This window comes from Parus major, chromosome 3 (genome assembly GCF_001522545.3).
Source record: "Parus major isolate Abel chromosome 3, Parus_major1.1, whole genome shotgun sequence".
NCBI classification, from domain to species: Eukaryota; Metazoa; Chordata; class Aves; order Passeriformes; family Paridae; genus Parus; species Parus major.
In genome coordinates this window covers 9,264,553-9,290,929 of record NC_031770.1, presented here as the reverse complement: position 1 = coordinate 9,290,929, position 26,377 = coordinate 9,264,553, and the positions used below count along the sequence as shown (strand labels likewise).

Below are 26,377 nucleotides of genomic sequence, written 5' to 3'. Positions count from 1 at the left end.
GCCCGCTCCGCGGCCTCCGCGCTGCGCCTCAGCCCAAAATGGCCGCCGGAGCCCGACCAGGAAACGGGGCGGCCGCTCGCTGAGCAGCGCTTACATGGCCGGGGGGCGGCCGAGGGGCGCGACGGGAAACCGAGTCCGCGCCGCCGCCTCCTCCGGGCCGCGCCCCCTCCTGCGGACTCACTCTCCCGGCGGCCGCGGCGGCGGCGGCAGCGCATGCGCGGTAGCCGGCCTTTCTTCCCTCGGCCCCGTCGGCTCGGAGCGGCGGCCGGCGCCGCTGATTGGCCGGAAGGCGCCGGCCGGGGGTGACGTCAGCGGGCAGACGTGGCAACTCGGGCGAGTCAGGGCGCGGGCGGGGTGGGGGCGGGGCCTCAGCGCGCGAGCCGGGGAGGGGCGGGGCCTCGGCAGCGCTCCATCCCGGGCTCCATCGCTACCTCAGTCCCTCCTCCCGTCCCTCCCGCCGGCCCGGGCTCCGTCCCTTCCTCCGTCTCTGCCAGCGGCCTCGGTCCATCCCGGTGCGGCCCGGGCAGGCCATCGTTTCTCCCGATGGTTCCCTTTGCTCCGCGCCCAGCGGGCCACAAGGCGAGCCCCGGCCCCGCGGGCGGTCGCGCTGTCAGTGCCTCAGCAGGGCCTGTGCCCCGGGCTGCGGGGGCCGGGGGAGGCAGCCCCGGAGGGAGCAGCGTGCGGGACACGGCTCGCTGGGAGTGCGGGCAGGCCTGCGGCTGCAGGGGGGCGGCGAGCAAAGGGAGACCCCGCTCTGGCGCCCGTTCCGCCGCTCTCCTCCGCGCCGGTGGCGGGCAGCGATGGAGCCTTGGCACGGAACGGGGAAGCGCATCCGGAGCAGCACAGGGCATCTTTAGCTCCTCTGAGGCCTGGGTTCTTCACGTGCATTAATAAGTCACTGTCCCTTTTTGCATCTTTTATTAAAAAAATCTCCCATGGCATCTTTTATCAAAACGTCTTTAAATGCATTAATCACATTTCACTACATTCTTTAGGCACGGTAAATATTTCTGGGCTCTAGTGACTGCTGGGAAGCGACCATGGAGAGACTGCCACACGCCTGGGATCTCCGAGTGAGCAACCTGTTAAAGCTGGAAGATTACACAGTATGGGAGCCTGGTTTTCTGGTCAACCACTTGTAACAGTCTCACTCAATTGCAAATTGTATTGCTGACACTTCAGTTGTTGATGTTCTCAGGTCTGTTCCTAGCAAAGCCCTGGCCTTTTCAACAGCATCAAAGAGAGCACAAGCGCTGCAACAGTACACATCATTCCAACTCGCACACAGGGCACTGCTAAACCCTACAAGTCTTAACAGCTCCTTGTAATCAGCTGGGGAATTTAAATCCCATCACTAAATACATATTACCCGCCGTTATTTCATTGCAAAGGGCATAGTATAATACCCTGACCAAAGTTTATCTTCCAACCAGCTCAAAGAACAGGAGGAACAATCTGCAAATGGACTGTGAGATCACTGAAATGTCCCGTGCCGGGGTGTGTGTGCAGGATTTGGGCTACAAGCTGGGAGGTGTTACTGCAGACATCTAGATATTAAATGTGCTCCATGCCCAGGGACTGCTGGAATAACTAACAAGAATGGGTGTCTTTCACCTGGACAGCATCAGAATAGAGCTGAAGCCACAGTGGAACTGAAATTGTGCTCTTGTTCCTTTTTCTCCCCACAATAAGATGAAGAAAAGTCACTCATGCTGCACACGTCTTCGAGGTTTTAATTATGTTCAGTTCCTTACAAATAGTCGAGAAAGTGTGCTGGCTGCAGTAGGAAACACTGAGCACTGGTTACACAGGGTTTGGGTTTCCTCTGGTGAGCACTGCTGGTTAGGGAACGCAATCTGCAGTTGAATCTACCACATAAATTGCTGTATGTTCTGTTGTTTCTGTGGGGTCATTGCTGAAGTTTCCACTTCCCTTTCTCTATTACTTTGTGTGTCTGTGAAACAATGCCCGTTTTTGTTTGATGTTTGCCATCAGAAATCCAGCGAGTCCTCTGAAATGTGCTCTCCTCTCTGGTACAGTAGTTCTCTTTAGGCACTCCATGCATGGAAGATGACCAGATGTGCAGGAATACTCCAGATGACAAACTTCATTTAGCAGACAGCAATTCATTCTCTGCTGAATACAAAAATTGGTTTTGCAGGGACATTTTTAACATTTGTGCTTTAACTTTTCTCTCCCCCAGTGAAACAAAAAGCACCCCAACTCCTCACTCTGTTGTGAGGAATAATGCTCTCAAGCCACATTAAATAGGACTCTGCCACATATGGTGCTGCATAAATGTACCCAGCCAAGTCAGAGAAGACACAAGGACAAACCAACACCAGCACCAGCTAACTATGAAATTGCAAATTAAATTTACTTCTGAAGTAGGGCACAGGTTAATAAGAGTGTGGGAAGCTGTTTCATTTCAGAGAAATAACAGCTTCCATGTCTAAAAGCGTATTTAATCTGTGTGACTGTCTGGGCAGCCCATGGCTGCAGGGTGTAAGGGCAGGGGGAAGAAGTGGGTCTCCTCCAGCGCTGCAGGAGGTGCAGGAGGGGCTTTCTGCTTCCCATGTGGTGGGCTGAGGTCACCTGCTGCTGTGGTGTCACCATCTGCAGCCGAATGTCTGCACGTGTACCCGTCTGACTGGATGAGCAGGCTCAGGACCCCTGCCTGGTTCCTATCTGGGATCGCAGCGATGATTTATAACCCTCTTCACATTCTGTCCTGTCCCTCCTCCTGCCTTCAGGGGTTATTTGTGGTTTGTCTTGAACACTTTGAACCACTGAGTGGTCAGAGAGGCCTCACTTGTTTCCTGCTAACAGGAGCGTAATGCAGGGAGCAGTATCAGCTGCCAGTTAGGGGGACGTTATTCATATACTTTCAGGGCTGAATTCTGCCTATGAAAAGAGAGGTTTATTTTATCCTGTTAGGAAAATCGCCTGCAGAATTTCCTTCAGCTTGGGCTGTAGTGCTCTACCAGAACAGCCAAGGAAAAGCCATGAGCACAGACTGGCTCCACCTGTAACCAACTTCCTCAGTCCTGTCCACCCTGGGGCAGTTACTGACCCAGTAACTCGTGTTTTTGAAGTTGAACTCTGCTGGTTCCTGGTTCCACTCAGGTGATCTGCCCTCCCCTGCTCCCATCTCTCTCCTCCCCAGGCCACAAAAGGCCCATGCCAGAGGAGCTCTGAGGAATGAGGGGACAAGTGGACAGAGGATGAGGGAGAGAGAAAGCAAGCTTCAGTGGCAGCAGTCAGGTGTAAGAGGGGAAAGGAAAAAGGAGAAACATCACAGATGATGGAGAAGAAATGTTACAGCTGCATGAGCGCAGGTTTTGCATTAAAGTACAGAGCCCCCTTTCCTCCCCTGCCATGGGGCTGTCAGTGGGACTGGGATGGGATCACCTGCAGAGAGCAGCAACCTGCACAGGATCCATTCTGCCTTTCTTTTCTGCCCTTATTTTTTAGGAAATTATCCATATTTTTAAGCTGTATAATCATACCACACAGTCACAGGGCAAAGGAAGGTTTCAAGTGTGCTATCTGGCACTCTACCACAATTTTATCCTGGAAATGTTTTTTCTTTCACCTGCATAACAGTTCTTGAACCAAAGGTAGGAGGAATTGAGCTTCTGACCCAGAACTGCCTCCCCATGTAGCTGTCATGTTAGCACAGCAGTGCTCAGAAATCTTTTGCCCCCTGCTAGATCCTTCTCCCTGGACTGTGAATAGAATCAAGAAAAAGAAATAATACATTTATAAAAACTAATGAATTTATTTGCCCTCCTGCATTTCCCTGCCCTTCCTTTCCCTTCCCCCTCCTCAGTGTCTGGTCCGTGGAATGGGAAGCTCGCAGGCTGATAAAGGCACAGCAGCCTCGGGAGAAGGTCAGGCACCAGGAACACACAACATTGCAACTGGCTGCTTGGATCCTGGGAACAAACACTGATTTTAGCTTATCAATAGCAGAGCGTCTCTCTCGCCTCGCTCACAGTCCTCCCATGTGCACCATTTCTCTGCAGGACTTGTCAGCTACCAGTGTTTTTTAGACAATATGACCAGGCTGTTTCAGATGTGTTGGCAGCACACCCAAAACAGTGCCAACAAATTCTTCCTATTAATTCTTGATTTAGGAAGTAAAGGGCAAGGGAGAAGTAAGTTGCTGATGGATCTATGGTACCCTTGGCAGGGAAACTACAAATGTATCCATACTCAGACGTAGCAAGATGTCTGAAAAATAATCCTGGTGAAGCAATGGTATTCTGGAACTGTTTAACAGAGCTGGTGCACTATCACACATCACTTAAGGGAATTTACTGGTCTGTGAACCAGCAGGAACCGGCTGATGTCCAGCTCTACCTCTCACTTTGGCTGCACATCTGGCCTGTGCTTTCACCTCCTACAGTGAGGGGAATGGAGCCTGAGGTTTCACACTGGTCCCAATCACAGGCAGGAGACAAGAGGTACTGGCAGGGTGGAGTGTCAAGAGCACTTGGATGTGAAGTGATAGCAGGATGCTCAGGGAGCAGATGTCCAACCCTGGTGAGCTAAATCTCTTTGGGGAAACTCCTAGAAGGAGATCTAGCACCTTGTTCTGGTTCCTTTCTTCAAGCCCAGTTTGCTTCAGTATTGCTGTGAGCACACTTGTGTTTTTAGGGCAACTGTCAGCCAAATTTGAAGTAGAAAATTATGTTGAGCAGGACATGAAACACTGTAATAAGCAGGTTACCTATTAACTTTGATATCTTTTTTGTTTTACTTCACACCGTTGCCACAGTTCAGATCTTGATTTCACAATATTTTGCAAAACTGACAATACCACATGTTGTATTGTATGAGGAGCCATGGAGGAAGTAGAGGGGTTTGGGAGCCGGAGTTTCTGGGACACAAGCCTCTGGAAGCAGGATAATATCACCAGCTTAGGACAGCAACTGAACAGATTTGCTAAAATCATGCAAAAAATAAGGTTAGAAGAGACTCCAAGAGATGATCTCCTCAGTTCCTCTGCTTCAGCTGCATCTATTTGAATCTCAATAGTGATATTCTTGAAAACGTCCAGATATGACAATTCCACTGTTCCCACAGGCCATTTATGACAGCACCCACAAGATAGGTAAAAAAAGCTCACTGCTAAATGATTCCAAGGATAAATTAAGCAACTTAGGCTTTTACTTAAGGCTGCTGGTAAATTCAGTACACTTTACTTCATCTCTTACATCCTGGGCATCTTTTCAATCATGATCTTCAGTGCCCCAAGCAATAAAGAAGATGCAGCTTGAGCTAATATGCTGAGTTTGTGCAGCTCTGTGCCAGCTGAGGATCTGGCCTGCTTGTTTTTATAATGGCAGCTCAGGCTCTGGACCACAACTCTGCAACAGGAGGTTGGGCTTTGAGGGTTCTGTCTCCTGATGTCCTGCTCACAGCACTTATCTCCTTCCAGCAAATGAACCCTTTGTTCCTGCTGCAGACCTTGGTTCACCTCCTCACAGACATCGGGGCAGAGTCCTGCCTGGAAGCACACTTGAAAAGGGCCCAGAAACACAAGTTTGCTGAAGTGAGGGTCAGAGTACTCCCTGCAGGTACTGCCCAGGGCTTTCTTCTCCCTCTGACTCACAGATTTTGCAACACAGTGGAGATAGCAGGGTAGTGCTCCCTGGAATTTGGCCGCTCTGCTCTTTGCCTAGGTATCTGTTTAAGAGTTCAATTCATCAGCCAATTACCATCCAAATGCTCTGGCATGTACTCACCCAGCTGGGCTGGCATCTCCCTGCCTGGCACCGGATGTTATTGAACACTGACACTGATTTAATACTGAAGGTTGTTTTATTTGGTCTTGTAGGTGCCTTCGACGCCAGAGTTCTGGAAGGCAGTTTCACCCTGGTAAGCTGAAAAGCTTGTATGTTCTTATGCATGTGCATGGCATCCAGCACTGGCAAAAGGATACATTTCTGATGAAAACAACAAATTAAATCAGTGGCTGTGCTTTCCTTCAGCCTTCATTCTACTGTCATACTCCTTCCCTATCAGTTTTTGTGCCACCAGGCTCTCTTCTGACCTCTTCCTCTTTCAAAAACTTTCTTCTCAATTTTTCTTTGCTCATGATCCTCCTCTGTTTGCTCATCCTTTTTACACACCTGCCTTGCACAGCATCTTCAGTACTTTCTGTATTACATGCTTACAGGGGCCTGCAACGTGTGATTCAACAACAGAATGCCTCCCTTGTCTGATGGCCTCACATTGACAATATAATTTCACACTTTCCATGATCTAAACTTTGAATCTGTTTGTGCTTTTTTGTCTTTCTTGGCCCTTGGCATTTTGTTCTCACCCTATTCATCCCTTGGAGTCTCCATCTAACTTGGTTTGGGGCATTTATGAGCAGGCTTGTGGTACTGCTTGCCACGTGCACGTACAAATTAGCTGTCAGGAGATGCACGTACAATTTAGTGTCAGGAGAGAGAGTCTCAGACCTCTGTAATGACATTTGGGTCTGCAATTGTTTTATTAGATCATCTTCTGGAATTATCTGTTTCCATGGTGGCTACAAATGCAGGAGGGAGGAGCCACCTCCCACACTACCCAGGAACAAATGCATATCTTCAGGAGGAAAGGACAAGCAACTTTTGCCAAGCTCCACAGGCACTTTCCTCTCCCCACAGGATTAATCTGGAGTCCTGCCAAGGCAATGGTTAGACACAGGGTTCGGGAAATACTGTTACAGCTCAAAGATGCAGCACTAGTAGACACTCAAGACACACAGAACACACTGTTCAGGGCTTGGGCCTCTGCAGCCTTGCAGGCAAAGAAGTGGCAAAGTTTTCTGAAAACTCTCAAAATTCTATTTTACAACTGTGTTCTTCTTGCCCATACTTTCAGTTTGATATGTTTCATGCTAAAAATGGCAACAGGTGGAAAAAGAAAAAAGCAGCCAACAAGGCCACTTAGTCTACCCAAAGTTCTGAATGAAACCTCTATTTGATGTTGTACCTTTCTGTAAACAGGTACATTTTAGCTCAAGGGTTTTACTTTGTTAAGTATTATGGGATTTGGGGAGATTTGAAAATAAGCTTACGTAATTGTTTTATCCTATCAGTAATGTTGATAACTGCATACCTTCGTTGGCTGGCAGACTAAACTTTGAGCTGTCATACACTAAATTAAGCTATCAGTCAACAGAAAACCAGATAGGATTCATCTTTTATTATTGTTATTCAGCATGAATCCTTAAATGTAACAAGAACTCAAGGTAAAAAAGCTCATTTTGCTTTAATTAAGACACTCAAAGGCCTTCATCTTCACCCTTACACAGGCCAGACAGAACTAAGTGAGGGTAGCTTACAGGCCTCTCAGTGACAACCTTTGTTTAAAATCCTTCTCATGTCTGTTCAGGATTAGGCATCATCCCTATTATTTCAAACAGAAGCTCATCATTTGTATGATATGAAGTTACACTGCTACAGTCCTGTGAGGAGCGTGGGACAGATCAGTCTAATAAGTCTTTAAAGAAGCAAAGAACTGTCTTTGAACGGTGAAATAAGGTGATTTTAGGTAGCAGATTGTGAAAAAAAATAAATTAAAAAAGGGCTTCAATTCTGCTTAAAACATTAATCAATGAATTCAAGAGGTAAAGCTCTTCATAGTGGTAAAGCCAAGATGAAAATCAAGCATTCAGCAGGTCCACAAATGGTGAGGAACCCAGCCTCTGCTTTACTGAGACAGGCTCACCCCTCTAGGCTTCAACAAGCAGGCAACATGTCCTCTTTTACACCACTTAATACTTGCAAATTTTGAAGAGCCATCTGTTAGTAAAAATGAGTCCAGTCAGGAAACCTTTATCTGGATTGCACAAAGCCAAAATTAGGAAATTACACCCAAAATTCAGCAAAGTGTGGATAATTTCCCATGCAATTCAAAGTTTTAATGACTGGTTGAATTTGTTTTCCTTTTCTCAATTTCTTTTTCTCTTCTTCTTCTCTGTCTGTTCCTTCCCCTTCTTCTTTATGCTTTTTTTAAATTTATTTTTTTGATGATTGCACTGTGCCTGCACTGACTTGGTTAACCTACCCATTCTATTTAGGCACACCCAACCTAAATAAAGCAAGAAACTCTGAAATTCCATAGAGATGTTTCATTTTCAATGTAAGAGGCAGCAACATTTAATTACTAGCAGGCTAATCCTGCAATCATCACTCACCACAACCACTCAGCACATGGAAGGGTGCTAAATTGATTCTAAATAGCACTGTGTAATGACTGACAAACATAAAAAACAAACAAACAAGAAAGCAAAGCTGTTCAGATAAAGGACATGTTCTGAAATGTGGTGGAAATGCATGAATTAAGACTAAAATATCCACAATGGCAGGTAATTTAGATCAAAGCTGATTTACAGGTATACCAGAATGTTTCTCCCAAATCTCACAGGCTGCTTACCAAACCTGTAAGTCACCTATGGATTTTTTTGTGTGAGGTATTCTTCCATGGCTGGGAGGGTAACAACACTAATTCATCAATATGATCCTTTCCATGAGACCAGTCACAGTATGGATTGGAACTGATGAAGCAGCTCTCCAGTTTTGTCCTGAAAGCAAGCAAAGGGAGAGAGAACAGATATAATTTCAGGAGCTATAAATTCACCATTACCTATTTACATTTCATTTGCTATTGTGAAAAATAATTACGAATAATATTATTTGAGATAAGATACAGGAATTATTTGTTCCTTTTACCTTAAGAAATAAAGATTTTCAAAGATAAAGAAAGGAATTCACAGTTAAATGCTCCCTACATACTGCATGCATTGCCTGTAGTCATTAACTAATGAGATTCCTTTTGTACCCTGCAAAAAAGGGTGACAGTTTGAGTACATGGGATTAACTACTTAAATTTGCCTGTTTTCTAACACAATGTTACCTGGTGTAATATTCCATGTTTGGGCTTTTATGTCCAAATGCAAAATCTGCTAAAATGTGTGGTTCAAAAGACATAGCGACATCATACCTAAATCAAGAGCATCAAAACATCGTGTGGGGCAGAAAACCACAAAAGATTGTTGTGTGTGATGGGATTTTGAGGGAAAAATAAATAATCAGGACAACTACATTTGCTTTCCTCTTTGGTATCCATGAGACCTCCCCACAGAAGAGATAGAACACACAAGGGAACAAGGGTGACAGCTTCTGCAGTGATGACTTTCTGCTGCTTTTTTTTGTTCTAATACTCTAGTTCAGAAAGAACAATGGGCTACTGTGCTTTCCACCAACACATAATTAACAATATCAGAGATCCCAGCCCTCCTCGTTAATTCAAAGCAGTGTCTGATCTTTTCTAAAGTGTGCCCAGTGTAACACGTGGTGAATTGAATGAGCACCCTGCTCTGAGCAGCTATTTTGAAAGGCACTCAGTTCTACAAAACCATGACACATTCTCCTCCAAATCCTGCTTTGACTAGTCATTCAGAATTGTGCAGAAAAACCATCTGCCCTATTTCAGTGGTTACATTTTATGCTGTAAGTCATAAATCTCAAAGATTACTGAGGAGGATGCAGCCTATCTCAAATGAAGAGGACAAGGGGAGACTGTGCAGTGGCAACATGTACTGTTGCAATGTTCATTGCAGGCACAGGAGCAGAGAGCTAACAGCCCCTGGAAATACTTTGTATTCAGGGTTACAACACAACCTGCCACAGATCTTTCTTATAAAAGCTGAAGCAATGCATCTTCATTTTCTTTTGGTGGGCAGTCACTGTGAATGACAAAAAGAGCTACATGAAAGAAGCTGAGGACATGGCATTTAGTCCAGCTGCAGCCTTTTTGGTCCTGATAAACTCACTAAACTGAGTCAGAAATTACTCATTCCTCTCCATAACATTGCTCCGAAGCATTTGGCTGCAGAGAACTGAGATACTGGCCTAGGATAATAAGATAGGAGAGAGTATTCCAAGAGAGTTCCAACTGTACCTTTATGCTTATTGCCATTTTGCCAAGTTCAAACCCATTTCTCCTGCTCACTGGGCTATATCCCAAAGGACAATCTGGCATGCATCCAGTCAGAAACAGGCCCTCAAAGAAATAACATGGGGCACATGCACTTTGTCTAGTAAGTAATGTCTATTAAATGTTTGAGGCAAAGTTGTCACTACCCACCACTTACTTAGTAACTGAGAGTGATAACAGGGAATGACAGGATAAAAATGCTGCCCTCTGCCCTTCATTGCATCTAGACATGTATCAGTACTTTAGACTCTTTCCCTTACCTACGAATAAAGCTAGTTTTTATTAATTTTATTAATTTTAAGCACAAAAAGTGTTCAAGACAGAGCTGACCTGCAGGAAATGATCCTCTTTTTTTTTTTTATAACAAGATCCTGTTGGCCTTTCCAAACAAATGGATGTCTCCATTTGGCAACAACATCCTTAAGAATCCATTTACATTTTTAATTAGTTTATTGTGATAGTTAATAGTTAATTATTAATAGTAGTTAGATATTGTAGTTAACTTAAAAAAAAAAAAAGAAGCTATTGATATAAAAATGGAGACTGAACCAACATCATGACCACTTTAAGTTTCATATTCTCGTGTAAGAGCAATCTGCTCATCCCTACTGACATCATCACAACCAGTTCAGATAAAGATGTTCCCTCTCATTAGAGCAGCACTTGTATGGGCATTATAATGCTCACAGAAATGTTAAATTTGCAGCAATTTGCCTTCTAGAGTGAGCAAAAGTAGTTGTGTACAAAACCCAGGAACTGTAATGCCTTGGTTTCACTTTTGTTTCATGTTGTAACACAGCAACTGTGAAGCTGCAGGATGAAAAGGCTCCATCTTGCTGTGATACAGAAGTCTCTGTAGACAAGCTTACAAAATAGGTCTCCCAGGAATATATTCTGATTCAGAAGGGAAGAAAAAGGATGTATGGATGGGTTTTTAATTTAACTGGATTGCCACAAATATGCCACTTCAGAGGCATATACTCATTTCAACCAGAAATTTAAATACCAGGGATTTAAAATGTGTGTCTGTTCAACTCTGAAAAAAATCCATACATTAGATCAAAGGGAAAAGTGACCAAACAAAAAGGAGGCATTTGAAGTTGGGCTTTTGAACATGTATAAATGAGATGTATGAAAGGGAGTAAGGACAAATAAGGAACATCCAAATTTTGTGGGTGTTCTGGATGTTTTGGGACACTTGGAGTTTTCTGGTGGGCTGCAAGTATGTCCCACTCCTTCAGCACTACAGCTCACCTGCTGAATAGATCTGAACTTGTCTAGGTTGGGTTTGAGATAAATGGTGTTCTGCATGCAAAAAGCCACTCCTGTATCAGTCTATATCAGCAGCTGGAGAAAAAAGGAAGGAAAGGGAAAGTTTAAGTGGTTTGATTTGATCTAATACATTAAAAATAAAAAAAGCCCTTTTGTTTTCTAAAGAATGCTGATCCGAACTAGATAAAAATGGATTGTAAATTACTGGATGCAAAGACAAAATTTTGCTATGTTTATATTATACTGGCAATTTTTGCTACTTGCATGAAACAAAAAAAAAAACCAAAAAAAAACCCCAAGCATCCTTTTACTGACTTTTATACAGAATATTATCAATCATTTTACTGACTTTTATACAGAATATTATCAATCCTTTTACTGACTTTTATACAGAATATTATCATATTCTGGCAGAACAAAGTACATCACCCAAGAAACTGTCTCACAGTGAGTGATGTCTTGTGTCTCTGCCAATATTAGCTTTATGGACCAAATAACAATATTATGTTAATAACTGCTGATTGCTATTTGTGTACCAGGCTGTTCCAATACCATGGTGATGAGCATGCTGTTGGTGTCTGGAACAGATGGACAGAACACAAGAGATCTTTGCCTTGATTTTAAGACAAATAGGATTACCTGTTTCATTAATAATGCTACATGAAAGCACAGACAAAACCACAGTTCCATCTCTGTCTCCAGTAACTGACAGGAGGAAAAAGACACATGGCACACATTGGATGCACAAAACATTTACCCTAACTTCAAGGGAGAGCAAACCTTTGAATCACTTGTGAAGCCAAAACAGCTGCTTTATGCTGTTGAGAGGGGAAATGAAATTCACTGTCTTACTGTAAGCTACACAACTCTTTTGCAGCTCTCTGCAAAGGTGATACTTGAGGCTGGAGATGAGGCAACTTCCTGCATCCTGCCCAGCACCACTAATTCTGTATCTGCTGATTTAAACACCCCTTACAAAGGAGTTATTGCAACAGCTTTCTGCTATTTCAGAAAAAAATGGAAAGCACTGTGAGTGACACTTGACATCAACACTTTGATATGACGAAGAAATAGGAAAGTACACTTCAATTCCATAATGTTGTTTCTTAAGCCCTACCACCAGCACCAGATAGACACTTTATTCTGCACTCTCTTATTCTTTCACAGAAATGAGGAAGGAAGATCAAGAGACAAAAGAAGAAGGACATATTTTCACTGTAGGTTGTGCAGTTCTGTTTAGAATGAATCCTTGATATTGGGGGAAAATGATCTCATGGCACTCTCACACAGAGTAGAAGATATGATGCTGTGTACTATTGACAAACTGGTTTTGAATGACTGAGAAAGCAGTGGGGAAGAGAACTTGGATTGAGGACTGAGACCATAACAATAGCAACTCCCAATCTCAGTGAAAATCGAAAAGAGGAAACTGGAATTTACTGTTTTGATATAAGAGCTTCCAATTTCCCACTGATACTAGAAGCCAGTCATGTTTGGAAAAGAAATAACCTACTCCTGGCATGGCAAGGCTAGCAGGTGCAGATGGCTTGTGAACAAATTTCCCAACCATTGATCTGTCAAGGGCACAAAACAGAAAGTGCAAATGTTTTTTATGGACAATCATTCAGTTCCTGCCAGGTCATCCGCAGATTCTGGAAGCACTTTATTCAACTTGGCATCCAAAAAGGTTTGAAATAAGGCCACCTACATAGGTGAGGTGTCACAGGAGCTTGCAGAGTGAGCATGAGCTGGCTCCTCGCTCGTGTCTCGGCATGAAAGGAGGAACAGTCATGAAAAATGCTGAAAGTCTGAGGAAACGAGATGTAGCAGCGTCTGCTGAACGTGTCAAGCAAGGTCAGCGCTGCGGGCGGCTGCTCGCTGTGCCGTGCTGCCAGCTGGGCACCAAAGCCTCACAACTAGATGAAGAAAACTTTCTGCTGTGCTTTTGCTCTTCATTCCCTTTTCACCTGCAAATAGCTTCCCTCCACATCTGTCCAAGAAATCACCTCACACTACCACAAACACAAAGAGATTTTGAGTGGGTCCCTATTCTCTTCTGAAATATAGAACTGGAGAAAATAACAGGAAATAGCAGAGCAAAGATGGTTTCCAAGAAGCACAGAGCCAAATCAGCACTTTGTTCTTACTGGGTAAATTAAAAATCTCCTCTGCTGCTCTGTGGAACAGGATGCAATATAGTAGAAAGACTTAATTTTTTGCAGAGCTTTGCATTTGCAAATATTGAATGTATTTTCATTAGGTTCCAGTCACAAAAACAGGTTGGGTAAGGTTGTTAGTGTTAATTTGAAAGCTAAGCAATGATAGCTGCACATACAAGACTGCATCCCTTCCTTCTTCTGAGGGACGAGTTCCTCTCTCCTGAAATGGGTATCAAAGATGGAAAGAACAAATTATTTTCTGAATTGCCTGTTTATTGCCTACTGACCATTTGGTGAGAGAAGCTGGCTGGCCTTTATAGGGTGGTTCATTTTACTTTCTCAATTACTTCTGCTCTCTTCAATAAGAAAAGTGATCTGTGTAATAAGAAAAGCAAACCTGTGTACAATACCATCGTGAGACTCCATCTTTATTCTCAATAATTCAGTCTATTCATTTTCATTAGGAAAAACATGGAGTTTCCATGCTTTGGCACTAAAGTTTTAGCCTGGGTTCTAGAAGTTAAACTACTTGCTTTTTGTTAACTTTACTATCCTCACAGTTAACATACATATCCCCATTTAGCAGAGGTACTGCTAAATGACTACCAAAAATTGGTTGGGAGTGATGAGGTCACAATTCAGGGCATGAGATCAGAGAGTAAAAATCTCTATATTTGAGTCTGTGCCAGCTTCAAGGGTGAAAAAAATAGGGCAAAGAGGAAAGAAAAAAGAAATTAAATGAAAGACTGCCCTGTAGCCTTCAGATTTTCTTAGATATCCACCAGTGAAATCAGTGAAATATTCTTGGGCAACAGTTAATTTTTAAGCTGATAATATTCAAAATACTACCCAAGGAACATTGAAAATAGCACTGGAAAATGTGACCTGAGGTGCTGTGACTTACACTGAGCATGTTAAGAGGAAGATCACAGCTGCTTTGGGTATGGTCTCTGCTCTCAGGCATCAGCGTCACTCCACACAATGTTTGTGGTTAAAACTTGTTTTCCATGATACAGACACTTCCAATATACAGTGTCAAAGAAAGGCTATCCTGGATAGGATGAACATATAGTAATACTTCTCATAAGAAGTGTCTCAGTCTCCAAAATCCACAACCATTTGTTCCTCCTGCAGCCAGGGACACATACCCATGCCTGCTCCCAAGGTCACACAAACCCCTTCCCTCCACAGAATCAAAAGAACCAGTTTATTTGCATACTCTGATAAGTACAAAGATCACCTCACACTACTCTTTTAGATTCAGATGGTAGTAGATAAATTGTTGGTATTAACAGAAAGAAGGAACTTAAGCTTCATGGTATCTAAAAGAGGCCTTGTACTGGAAGAGAGCTCTTGTTTCCAATACATACCCAGTACTCATAAATGATACACAAGGCTCAATTCTAACCTGCTGGCAAACACTGTGTGCAGGAAAACGGCCTAAGGAGCCTGGAAAACCCCCCACTACTGCCTTTCTTGGTCCTGGAACTGATTCAGATGTTGGCTAAGGTTATGCAAACACGGATCTGAGCAGTCAGGATACATGTGCTCAGGCAGGAGTCACTCAAACACCACCCTGGTCACACCACCTGTATCAGAGTGTTGTGAAAGTCATTTGGCAGGTTTGACACCACCCTGAATTCCCTACAGAGGGGAATACTGATCTCACTGCCTCAGCGTTGTTCAATATTATGAACTGGGACTGTTGAAAGAAGGGCTCATGCCCTACAAACTGATTGCCTAATAAAATTGGAAAAGTAAGGCCAAGAAGGCAGGAATTCAGTGCAGAAGTCTGCTATCTCTATATGCTATAGAGTAATATAATAAAATAATATAATAAATAATATATATAATACATAAATAATACAAGAAATAAAATAAAAATGGGGAATAAGAATTAACTTCCTCAGATTTAAGAAGTATTTATCCCTGGCTAGAAGCTGTGCTGTTAGACAACTCATCTTAGGGTGTACTGTACTTATAGTTCTTGTAGAAGCTTAATTACTTTCTAGAACCCTAAGTTCCAGTCTGTTTAATTGAAATATTATTCTGTTACTAGCCCTACTGAAGGGTAGATTTTTACTGAGAATTTCAGTGAGGCAAAGAAGGCTTTTTATCACACCTATCTATACAGATTCTTCCATCCTAGTTATGTCAACAGATATTTTCTGTTTGGTAGAAAAACGTTTGCACTTGGCTAAGCACCTAGATAAAGCCCTTTTGTTTTCTGCAGTCAAGATGTATCTTTTTTACAGGCAATGACAGAATTGAAATGAAACCCACCTTTCCTTCTCACCAAGGCTGATACAAGGTATACATCCCCTGTGTAGAATAAAAAGGTGTATATTCTCTGTGTAGAATTTTTAGCTGGTGCTAGTAAATATGAAGCAAGTTATTCAAGCCCATGCCTGGAGCTAAATGAAATTTTCAGAGACAGAGAGGACATGCGCACAGCTGTTTGTTCTGAACACTTCTCCTGATAGGTTCCTCTTCCATTTTCCATTTAAGCTTTTGTGTTTTTTCCCTGGGACAAAAGCATACCTTGCCACTACCAGATATTTCAGCTACATGTTCTCAAATAGTCAAAGGATGATTATTTTTCAAAACAACCAAAGCACTAGCAAAACAATGGAGTTCTTACCTAGTGAGATGAAGATCAAAGATGAAGATTTTGATAAGAACTACAGAAAATGTGCATATTGAACTTGACCTACGTGTTCAGGTAGATTGCTTTGTGCACCTGCTGCTGGATTTTGTTTTCTCATTCATCCCCACTAGACAAATATATGTCATTTTGGAATGACTAGCAGGTTAAGCAAAATTAATCATATCAGTAATACCAATGTAAGAAACAGTTAAAAAAAATGCAGTCTACATATAGATATAGACAGCTCCTGGAATTCTAGCACATTTTCACCTAATGAATAACCAAGTTCCAAATAAATGCCAACAAAGCCCCACAAGAGTACAATATTGTAAACCTGTCCCTCAGTTCTCTATAAAACAGAGCTGCAAGATGAAATCTTATAAAGATTTCAAAGCTCAAGTTTAGAAAACTGCTTCCATTTGCCCTTTCTATGTCCCAATGAGGTGACCTTGCCAGTGCAAGGAAATCACCAAATATGAAGGAAGTGCCTTCTCCAACTGTTCTGATTCCCTAAGGAAAAAAAGGCCTTTGTCATCATATTTTGTGTGTGAGTGCTTATTCTGCTGTCTTCACTTCCTCTTAGAGTAACTTTTGAATCCAGTGCCGATTTTAAACTAAATTTGAAAATGAATCACAGGTTTCAAGACACAAAGTTTAGTGAAAGTAGGCAACCAGCTGGGAAAAAGAAGGGATCAAGATGGTGTCCTCAGCCATGGAGAAGAGTGTAGCAAAAACCTCATTCTTATCAGACATCAGACAATCCATCTAAGACAAAGACCACAGAGGCCAGGGGGAGAACTTGCTTAAAGCACAACTCCACTGGAAACCAGGCTTCAATGATTCTGTTACTCATCGACTTCTTGCTCATTTCTCTTAGACTTTTCTACCACACAGAGGACTAGGGTTCCCTAAATGTCTCTTCATGCCATTCACCGTGCAAGCTATGCTCTCAGAATAGGTCTCTGTACCCCAAACCACTAAATACCTTTTCCACATATCTACAATTTTTCTCAGCATAATAAGCCATTTTCACATGTGGCTCAATTTAAAATGTGAGTCAGTGTTTTTCCTTCTGATTGTTGAGCTCAGATATTCGAATCCCCAAATGATATTCAGTCACCTTTTGAGCAAGCAGAAGTCCTGCCCATGATGCCATATTCCTGTGAATTATCAAAAGGGCTTCAGACTATGTAGAGGTGGTTTCTTCTACATCTAGCAGTGCCACTGGATGGGGTTAACCACCTCAGAAGTTCCTGACCACTCTTCAAGGTGCTAACAGAAGAGTCCATGGCAGTACTGCTAACTCAGGTGAGGCAGAGCCAGCTGCCATACCTCAGAGCAGGATTTTAAACTGCTTAAAATAAAACACCTAATTGTGCTTAGTATGAATTAGGGAGAACCCATAAAAACTTCTTCATGACAGGCCAGTTTGTAGCATCTAGAAGCACCCACGAGGCTGTGGATGGAACACATTCCTCTGCACAGCTGGATCTGGAACAAAACATCTGTTCATGTCCTAATCCAGCCAAGGTTGCAGCTACTGTTGTTCCAAGAAAGCAACAATCAGAAAGAGAGGCCTTAAGACTCCAGAACTACTTACTCAAAAAAAAGAAAACCATATTTCTCCAGCAACACAAACATTATAGGGCCCTAGTTTATTGCACTTCCTCATAGAACAAAATGCTTTTTGGCACATTTTTCAATCCCAAAAATGCTGTGAAGGAGTGAAAATTAAATTACTGCATAGAACAACTGTTATGACTCAGCCTTCAACCTACAAGTAGTGATCAGTACTGATCATCTGTATCAAGCAAGTTTTACACATTCTTTCAGAGTTAGTGGCCTTTTTAAAAAACCAAACACACACAAAAAGGGAGGTGCTCATCTTGACTCCAAATAATTCTCAAATTTTTTGATATTCAAAACTTGGCATGTATCTCCTAAATTAACAAGTACCTTAATACTACAAGGTAGTAGTAGGCTCTCTTTCCTCCCCACAGCCATCCACTTCCATAATTCTATAAAATTGCTAGGAAGCTGAAAGACTGGAGTCCCTTGTTCCTCTTCTACATGAAGTGAAATGGCCAGTGGGGTTCCACATTATTAGTGTTGAATGTTGAGTGTTGGAGTAGGCAGAGAATGATAACACAAGCCTTATTTCTTTAGGGAATTCGGCTCAAAGAATCATCCCCCACCCACTTTTTGCACTAAAAAGACAGCTATTAAATCCCTGATCTGCCTGCCTGTGACAGACAAAGGAAGTGAAAAAATAAAACAAGTAAGTGATGATTGTTAACTGGGGAATAAATTACTTTTGGTAGTCAGATGGAGGAGAAGCCTCTGAGGAAATGTAATCACCACACCCTGCCAGTTATTAAAGGATTGTGTGGAAGCCATGGATGGGTGACTGCTTATGCAAACTTAAGGAAATATTTGCTTAATAAAAAGATTAAACAGAAGGTTCCCTGACAATGTCTACTGTGCCTAACAGGACGGGACTGTTACAGAAAAACGTGGTCTCTGATCAAGATGCATGCAGGCAAACTAAGGTGTCTGTGTGCAGCAGACAGATCTGTGTGTGCACAGGTTAACTGCAGGATTCAAGCCACAGGAGAAAAAGAGGAAAATGCTATTTTTGGCCTACAGATTGTGGCAAAAAACAAGCTCAGAAAATTAGTTCTGTTATGGATCAAGACTTACATGCATGTGTACTTTCCAGGCAGAGCAGAGTTGCAACCTGTTCTATTTGAAAGATTTGTTGCTTAGCAAACTTTCAAATGAAGACTTTTCACATGCACCCGAAGGAAAAAACTCTAACTTGAAGTTTGGCCCAAAATACATATTTTTAAAATCTGGAATTGTAGGGGAAAATCAGTCAATACATACACAATGTTTACAATACCCAGTAGAAATGAACAACACTGCAGAACTCTCTTGGTTACATTTTTTACCAGTGAATGGTACTGTTCACATTCTTCAAAAAGATTAGAAGTGGGAGGTTGCATGAAGCTACTCTGATTCATTTAATCTTTTTTTGTCTTTTTCCAACTAAGCATTTTCACAGGGGAAAAACAATGATGTCATCAAGTTCCTCTCTCTGCTGAGACTGTGTAGTTGCAAGGTTTTCTGCTGATTTATGGATTAGAAAATTTCAGTGATATTGCTAATAAAAGTAGGCTATCTTGCCATTACTGTGTGGTAGTTCATGAAAGAGATAGGAATACATCATGACCTGCTTGTACACCACAGTTAAGGGATGAAGAATCACCCAACATTCCAAGATACCAAAAAGGAGACCAGAATAAGGCACAACTTTTATTTAAATAAATCAACTCCATATTTTATTAGTTATTCCTGTCTCCAACATGATTTTCCTAGGTAGAAGAAACAGACCCAGATGAGAACGACACAGATTAAATTCTGCCTCTGCAGTGTGCTGCAGTCTTTCCTGCTACAACTACTGATCCAAATGTTAAAAAAAAATCTAGGAAAACTCATACAGCTTCATATTAAAAGCATTAAATTAATTAGCTACATTTTTAATTACTAGTCAACAAGGACAAAACTAGTTGTTTCCATCTTCACCATCCAGGCTGCTTGTCGTTGTGATGTTTAAGAAAAAGGGCTGAGATGCTGAGTTGTGCCCAGCTCTGACTCCATTTGGATCTGAGCTTAACCAAGCAGAGACAGCAGTGAATTACTACTCAAGGCTGCCACCTCCTGTCTTAAATCTGCACTCGCTGACGGGCTGATTAGTAACCTGATCCGGGTGTTCCAACACCGGCTTTGATTGTAAAGCTAACTCTGCGTAGAAAGGATGTTTCCTCAAAAATAATCAGAAACAAATATTTACATAAGTTACAGGAACTAGAGCAACTAAAGCATGCAATATGTCGTATCCATCTTAGAGCAGCTATTGATTTCCATGGATAACCAAAGCTATGAGACCTAAAAGATTATTTCCTTCTCAAGCAGCACTATGCTGTGGTTCACTGTTCTGCATCTCAGCAGACAGGCCTATTCATCTTATTATGCACATTAATCAATTGCCACATAAAAATACATTACTGACATCTGAAATGTGCTACTGCATTTATAAACTGTTGATTAAAGAGAGAAAGATTAAAGAGAGAAAGGCTGCATTTTTTCCCCAAGTATTAATACTAATTTAAGGCACAAGTGGCATTGAAACTGCCAAAGTTGAGAAATTAGAGGCCAGTCTTTTGCTTTGCAAACTCCAGATGTCTGACAGTTCTTGGCTTCTAATCAATTAGGTGGTGACCTCACAGACTGTTATTTGCATCTGAGACTTTTTCTTCAGGAGCCTGGCTGCTGGAATCCAAGTAAATTCACATTCCTCTGCTACTATCTAGTCTGAGACATCAATATCTCCCTAATCAAGAAGCATAAAAATTCTTACACAAAAGTTTTAAGTACATACTATGTTCACCTGCAAAATACAAAAGAAAACAAACCAAACAAAACCCCAAAGAACGCTGTATTTCCTTTCCTTTTTGTTTGTCTTATTCAATTTGAAATTTGGTGCAAATAATCTCCACAAAGTTTCTAGTTGAAAGTTTGTGATATTGAGTGTGACAAGAGAAGAGACATTTTCCTTATTTTAAGCTAGTGGTGCATCCACATATTTGAGGTATTTCCTCATTTCCCTTCCCAATCTCACTAAGTTCTTGGACTTGGTTAAAAAAAAAAAAGGCTTTAAAAGTACCAATTATTTTAGTATTTTTAAATACCAAAGAAAGAGTGAAAAAGTGAAAGGTGCAATCCAAACTCCCAGCAATAACACATATTGATAATTTGTATGCCTTCTGAAAAAACTACTTCATGAAGGACCTTGCACTTCATTCTGAAATGTCTCTCTCATTTAGCCAAACCCTTACCACTCACAGAGATGGAGCATCCACAGCTTCTCTGGACAGCCTGTGCCAGTTTCTAATCACCTTTGTCATAAAAAAATGTCTTTTTAAAATCCAATCTAAACCTGCCATCTCTGTTTAAAACCATTTACCCTTGTTGTGTCACTGTAGCCCTTGGGAAAAAGTCTTCTGCCACTTTTCATATAAAGCCCCCTTCTAGTATTGAAAAGCCAAAATAAAGTCTCCCCAGAACCTTCTCTTCTCCAGACTGAACAACCCCAGCTCACCCAGCCTGCCTTCATAGGAAAAATGGAAAACCTCACTGCTTTCTATCTTCTAATACATACAGTATATTACAGCAACCACAGTTAATCTCATGTAGAAGTATTTGGTAAGAACTGATTTTAGAAGCGCAGAAAACAGGTATATATACACATACAGTATATATATATATATATAGTATATATACTATATATAGTATATATACAAAAGAACAGAAAAAAAAATCCACTGATCAATTAATTAAAAGTAGTATTTACCTGCATGGGGCTAAACTTCACCACACTAAAGAATGAATTTATTTGAAACCACTTTCTTTGAAAATTTGAGATGCAAATTGACTTCAGCTACCAGAATTCAGCAAATTACATCAAAAAACTATTTTGCATGTGCTGTGGATGAGTTTTGAAAACTTTTATTCTTTTAACAAGTCAGTATTCAAGCTCACAGTATTAAAAAATCATTGTTGTGGTTAATGCACAGGACTGGGCGTCAGATGATTTAGATTCTAGTCTTAACTCTGTCTCAGACTTCCCTATGAGATCATCACTTACAATTATCTTTTCAGAATTGGCATCTAATTTTGGATAACCCAGCTTTGCCTGCCAGACTTTAATATCTGGAACCCAATTTTCAGAAAATGGTTTAATTCACTTCAGCTGGTATAAAAAGAACTCGAAATATCTGGAAATCAGGTTTCTGAAACTCTGAAATTCCATTGAGTACCATTTATATCTCTGGAAAATGGACTCAAAATGTTACCGGTGACGTAAGTGGAGAATTCAGATTTATTAATACCTTGCATCCACTGCACATTACAAAATATTTAGGGCAATGGAGAACAGGGTCCAGAGAGAGCATCCAGGGGTTTCCTATGTGTCCAGTACTTCTCATCTGCACATTTCACTGCTTCATCCTAAGGCCTCAGAAATTAAACTGTTTCAAATAAGAAGCAAAGCTATAAAGGCAGATTTTCTTTACCACAAAACTATTCGTGGCCTCTAAATTTTAGTGAAATCAGCACAGGTATATGCCCTGCAAGGATGTGGACTTTTGTGACAAAGCATCATCATATCTACAGTGGTCAAAATTCATGATGATTTGCAGTGCCTGAACTCTGTAAGATAACTTTGAAGTCGAGTTTTAAAAGTCTTGAATGGCAGATGTGACATATGCTAGAGATACTACGTGAAATGGAATTTTTGTTGAATTTAAAACACAAAGTGACCTTTACAATGTGTTCTTTTGTTTATCTGGAAATGAGCCAACAAAAATAAAAGTTCATACTCTGTACCCCTGTGACACTAAAAACGGAAAACGTTTTCTCCGCCCTGTGAAGAAATGTTTCTGAAAAATACCCAACAATAAAAACCTCTCCTCATAGTATTTTAATTACATCCAAATATCTCACTCAAGAATCCTCATGTAACCTACATTGGATCACACCATCTGTATGAAGATGTTTTGCAATTATGCCAGTACTTCCAGCTCAGATGACTCAGAATGGGTGGTGCTTATAGGGAGGAGAATCCAGACCCTTTTGTCCTTCACAGAAGTCCAGGCCTGTTCAGCTCTCAGTCTGGGGCAGTTTGACAAGCAAGCTGTCTTTTCTTAGCAGGAAAATTGTCCTGCTTTGGCCCCCATGGCCACACTGCCTCTGGCACCTGAGCATGGTTGGCTTTGATAACCAGGAAAGTGATATATTCAGGATCTGGTGAAGGTCAGAGTCCCTTAATGCTAATGAGGTAGTCACACAATGTTGAAGGTGTGTCTGCTGAGGGCTTAGCTGCCCTTTAAACCATGATCTATTCAGAAGTATCCAGACTGTTTTCATCTTACTACATCCACAGTTTGATAAATCCAGAAAATTATCAATGTTTAGTTAGGGAATGCTTTCTGTGAATATTTATAGTCTTCTAGTTTTGGTAAAGTAATGAAATAAATCCAAGACAAAGATAAAATGCCTCAGTAAGATTATTGAAAAGATTAATGCTAGTTTTCAGGTAGAATGTCTTTCTCCTGCCCTGCCAATACAACATTGGAACCTGCTTCATCAGCGTAGGAATGAACAGACCTCAGTTTCTCCAGCCAGCCAGAGTTTGCAGGTCCAAATTCCATACACCTACACGGGGAGAGAGGGCTCTGTGGGGAGTGGAGGTGGGACTAAGGAACACACTGTTTGCTTTGCTGCAAGCAAGATATCACTAGACCCTCCTTCCTCTTCTACACTGAGCAGAGCTATAGGACAGCTGTTGCAATAACTCATTTTCCCTTTTAATTCTGAGTATTTCCTGCCTCTCTTTGTATGTCTGCACATTAGGATAAACACAGAGCACTTAATTGGCAAGTTCATAAAAGTCTATCAAACTCAGTATAAGAGAGAGGTAGTACTTTCTCTGATAAGCTCCAGCACTCTGCTTAATCATCATTTGATTATTTTAATATAACAAATATTTATTAAATTATAATTTATATTAATATAACTTATATTAATATTAAAGTAAATTATCATTAAATTTATTAAATTAATATAATAATTCTAATATTTTATGAGAAGATTTTATTCTCTTCTATCACGATGTCTTGGTCACTCTCAAAAGTCACAGCAAATCACAACACCTTCTCCTGTTAGGAAAATGTGGATAGTTCTCTCCAAGGCTTTTCTTCCAGACACTGCTTTTTTTTTTTAATCTTTAATAAAAACAAGAAGTAATATTTCAGTTCAGCTAAATCAGTAAAATAAGTTTTAAGAGATGTCTGTTCAAAGCACATTGTATTTCCTCTCCTGCACTGTACATGAAATTTAATAAAATACAAAAATCTTTTACGGCTATCCAGCAGCTAACAGCAACAACAATTGGTAGTAAGAACAGTGGTGAATTTATTGGCTATGCCATGCAGGATGTAAGTTCTGGTACTTCTGGTACAGAACCTGTATCCCTTTGATATGAAATCTCTATGCTGGGCTATAAACAGCAAATTAATCATTTATATTTGCCAGACTTCAGTATCCCTATTTCTTGAGAAACCCTTATTACACTGTAAATTCTGATGGCAATTATCAAACTAACCCTTTGTCATATGGCATTTTCTTCAACTGATAGCCTAAATTCCTGGCAGGAAAAGGCTCATCTGATAAAAGATACAAAACATTATTAAAAAGGAGTTGCATTTATATATAACCTATTTAAGGATCTAGTGACTATCTAACCTCAGAAAAGTTAGTGAAGAAAGTTTGCTCCTTTTTTACTTCATCTCTGCCATATTAAAATATAGTTTTCCTAGGGGCAGGGTAAATGTTGCCACCACTGTACATGAGGAGGCAGAGCTAAAGCATCATTCTTTCTGACAAATAATTTGAGCCCAAAATGAAACATTTCTCACTCAGAGATTGCAGATGCTTTATCCATGAGCATTAGTGTGAGGTGGAATGGTACCATATTCAGCTTTGTGGGACTAAGGCTGGTTAAGTGCTGTGTCCAGAATTAACCAGCAAGTCCAACAGCAGAATAGGAAACAAGCTCTCTATTCCAGGTTCAACAACCTGAGGGATTTAAAACATAGAGATTAATTATTTTTCTGGACAAAGACTTTTAAGGCAATTGCTTTACACATCTGGCTTCAACCAGCAATGTAAACCATGCCATGCTCTGAAAAGCAGATTAAAATAAGATCATTAATAATATGTATATTAGAAAGCAGTCTGTAGCCAGGTAAAGCTGTACAGAGTGACCAGGATGTCTTTCCATTGCAGCTGCATGCCACTGGATTAGCCTGTGTTTGTTTCCATAGCCTCTTTGTCCTACTAGGTATGACAACCCTGTTTCCTCATTCTCAATATTTGAATGTGATTAAAGTTTTAAAAAGTCAAATATTATGGCCTATATTCTGGTATTTTTAAAAATTCTGATTGTTATCACTATTCTGTAAAATTAAAGGCAGAAAAAAATCATAAGCATAAACATCTTTCCATATGTGACAGGAGAAATGGGTTTAAAATCTTTACAAATGACTCAATCTGAAAGGATCTGCCAGGTTCTGGAAGAATGGGTGTGGGGGTCTTTACCAACATCAAGCTGTGCAAGTTTGCTGAAGAGCAAAGCACAGCCTGAACTTCTGAACTTTGTGGGAAAATGAACAGACCTAATAGACTTATGAGTATTAACTTCTCTGCCCAGGGTCGGCTAATGGTTAATTTTAATGGTCATGTAATGCATGATGAGGGGGGCATACATGTTCAAGAGGGAATATGTAGTAGATGGTTTGGGAAGGCTGCACCTAGGGAAAGGATGAGGGCCACATGTGTCCTCCAAAAAGTCAAGAGAAACCCCACAGGTGTACAGCCCAGTGGGCTCTCTCCCTTTATTCGAATCAAGTTGATTTTTGCAGGATTCCCCCATCTCCGTTGTGGACACTGGCCTTTCACAGCATGCTTTTCCACACAAAACGTAACTCTCTTAACTATACAACCCCTCTCGTGGCTGTATTGTGCGATACCTAATGTTGTAACCTGTAATTGTTACAGGCTGCTGGTAGTGGACCGGCAGAGCTCATGGCACGGAGGGAAACACCTGGGGTTTGCTCCTGACGGCCGGTGGAAATCAGTGGAATTTGAGGCAATATAATAAACATATTGGGCTGCCAGAGACAATGCAGGAGGTCATACTTACCCTTCACAAATACTGGGCTGCCAGAGAGGAGCCAGGAGATCACACTGATCTTTTCCTTTATTCAGAACCATCACACAAATGCAAACTGCTCGCCAGGCAGACCTGGGCAAGGCTTCCTGGGAGGAGCAGTTCTTCCGGGATGTCGAGCTATGGAATAACACAACATCCACGGCAAATAGAAGCTTTTAAGAGATGCCTGATTTCGCTGAGTTTGAGGAGAGAGAGCAGACAGACCCCCGCGGGGAGAGAACGGCGTGAGGGGGGAAGGCGAGCGGCCCCTCAGGTGACCCATCCCCGCCTCGGCATCGGTAGGAGACGAACACAAAGAGCCGACCTGGCAAGTTGGGGTGACTCCCAGAGGCTTGGGGCGCCTCGAGGCCTCGGTTTCGAGGCCGCTGTGCCGCCCCCGTCCCGGCGCCGCCGCCGCCGCCATGGCAACGGGGGCGGGGCCGGAGGCGGGCGGGGCGGCGGCGC

General features: G+C 41.7%; 1 long non-coding RNA gene across 3 annotated transcripts; it reads right to left on the bottom strand.

The window, feature by feature from the left end:
* Nucleotides 1-1,710: 1,710 nt before the first annotated feature.
* Nucleotides 1,711-26,347, bottom strand: LOC107201580. Of its 3 annotated transcripts, none has more exons than XR_001520259.2 (3): nucleotides 25,904-26,347; nucleotides 11,257-11,349; nucleotides 1,711-8,587 (listed from the first exon to the last, which is right to left on the bottom strand). It is a non-coding gene; the product is annotated as an uncharacterized LOC107201580 (long non-coding RNA). The 3 variants fall into 3 exon arrangements; XR_004496654.1 differs by lacking the exon at nucleotides 11,257-11,349 and having other exon boundaries at nucleotides 25,904-26,050; nucleotides 26,238-26,347; XR_004496653.1 differs by lacking the exon at nucleotides 11,257-11,349.
* Nucleotides 26,348-26,377: the final 30 nt, after the last annotated feature.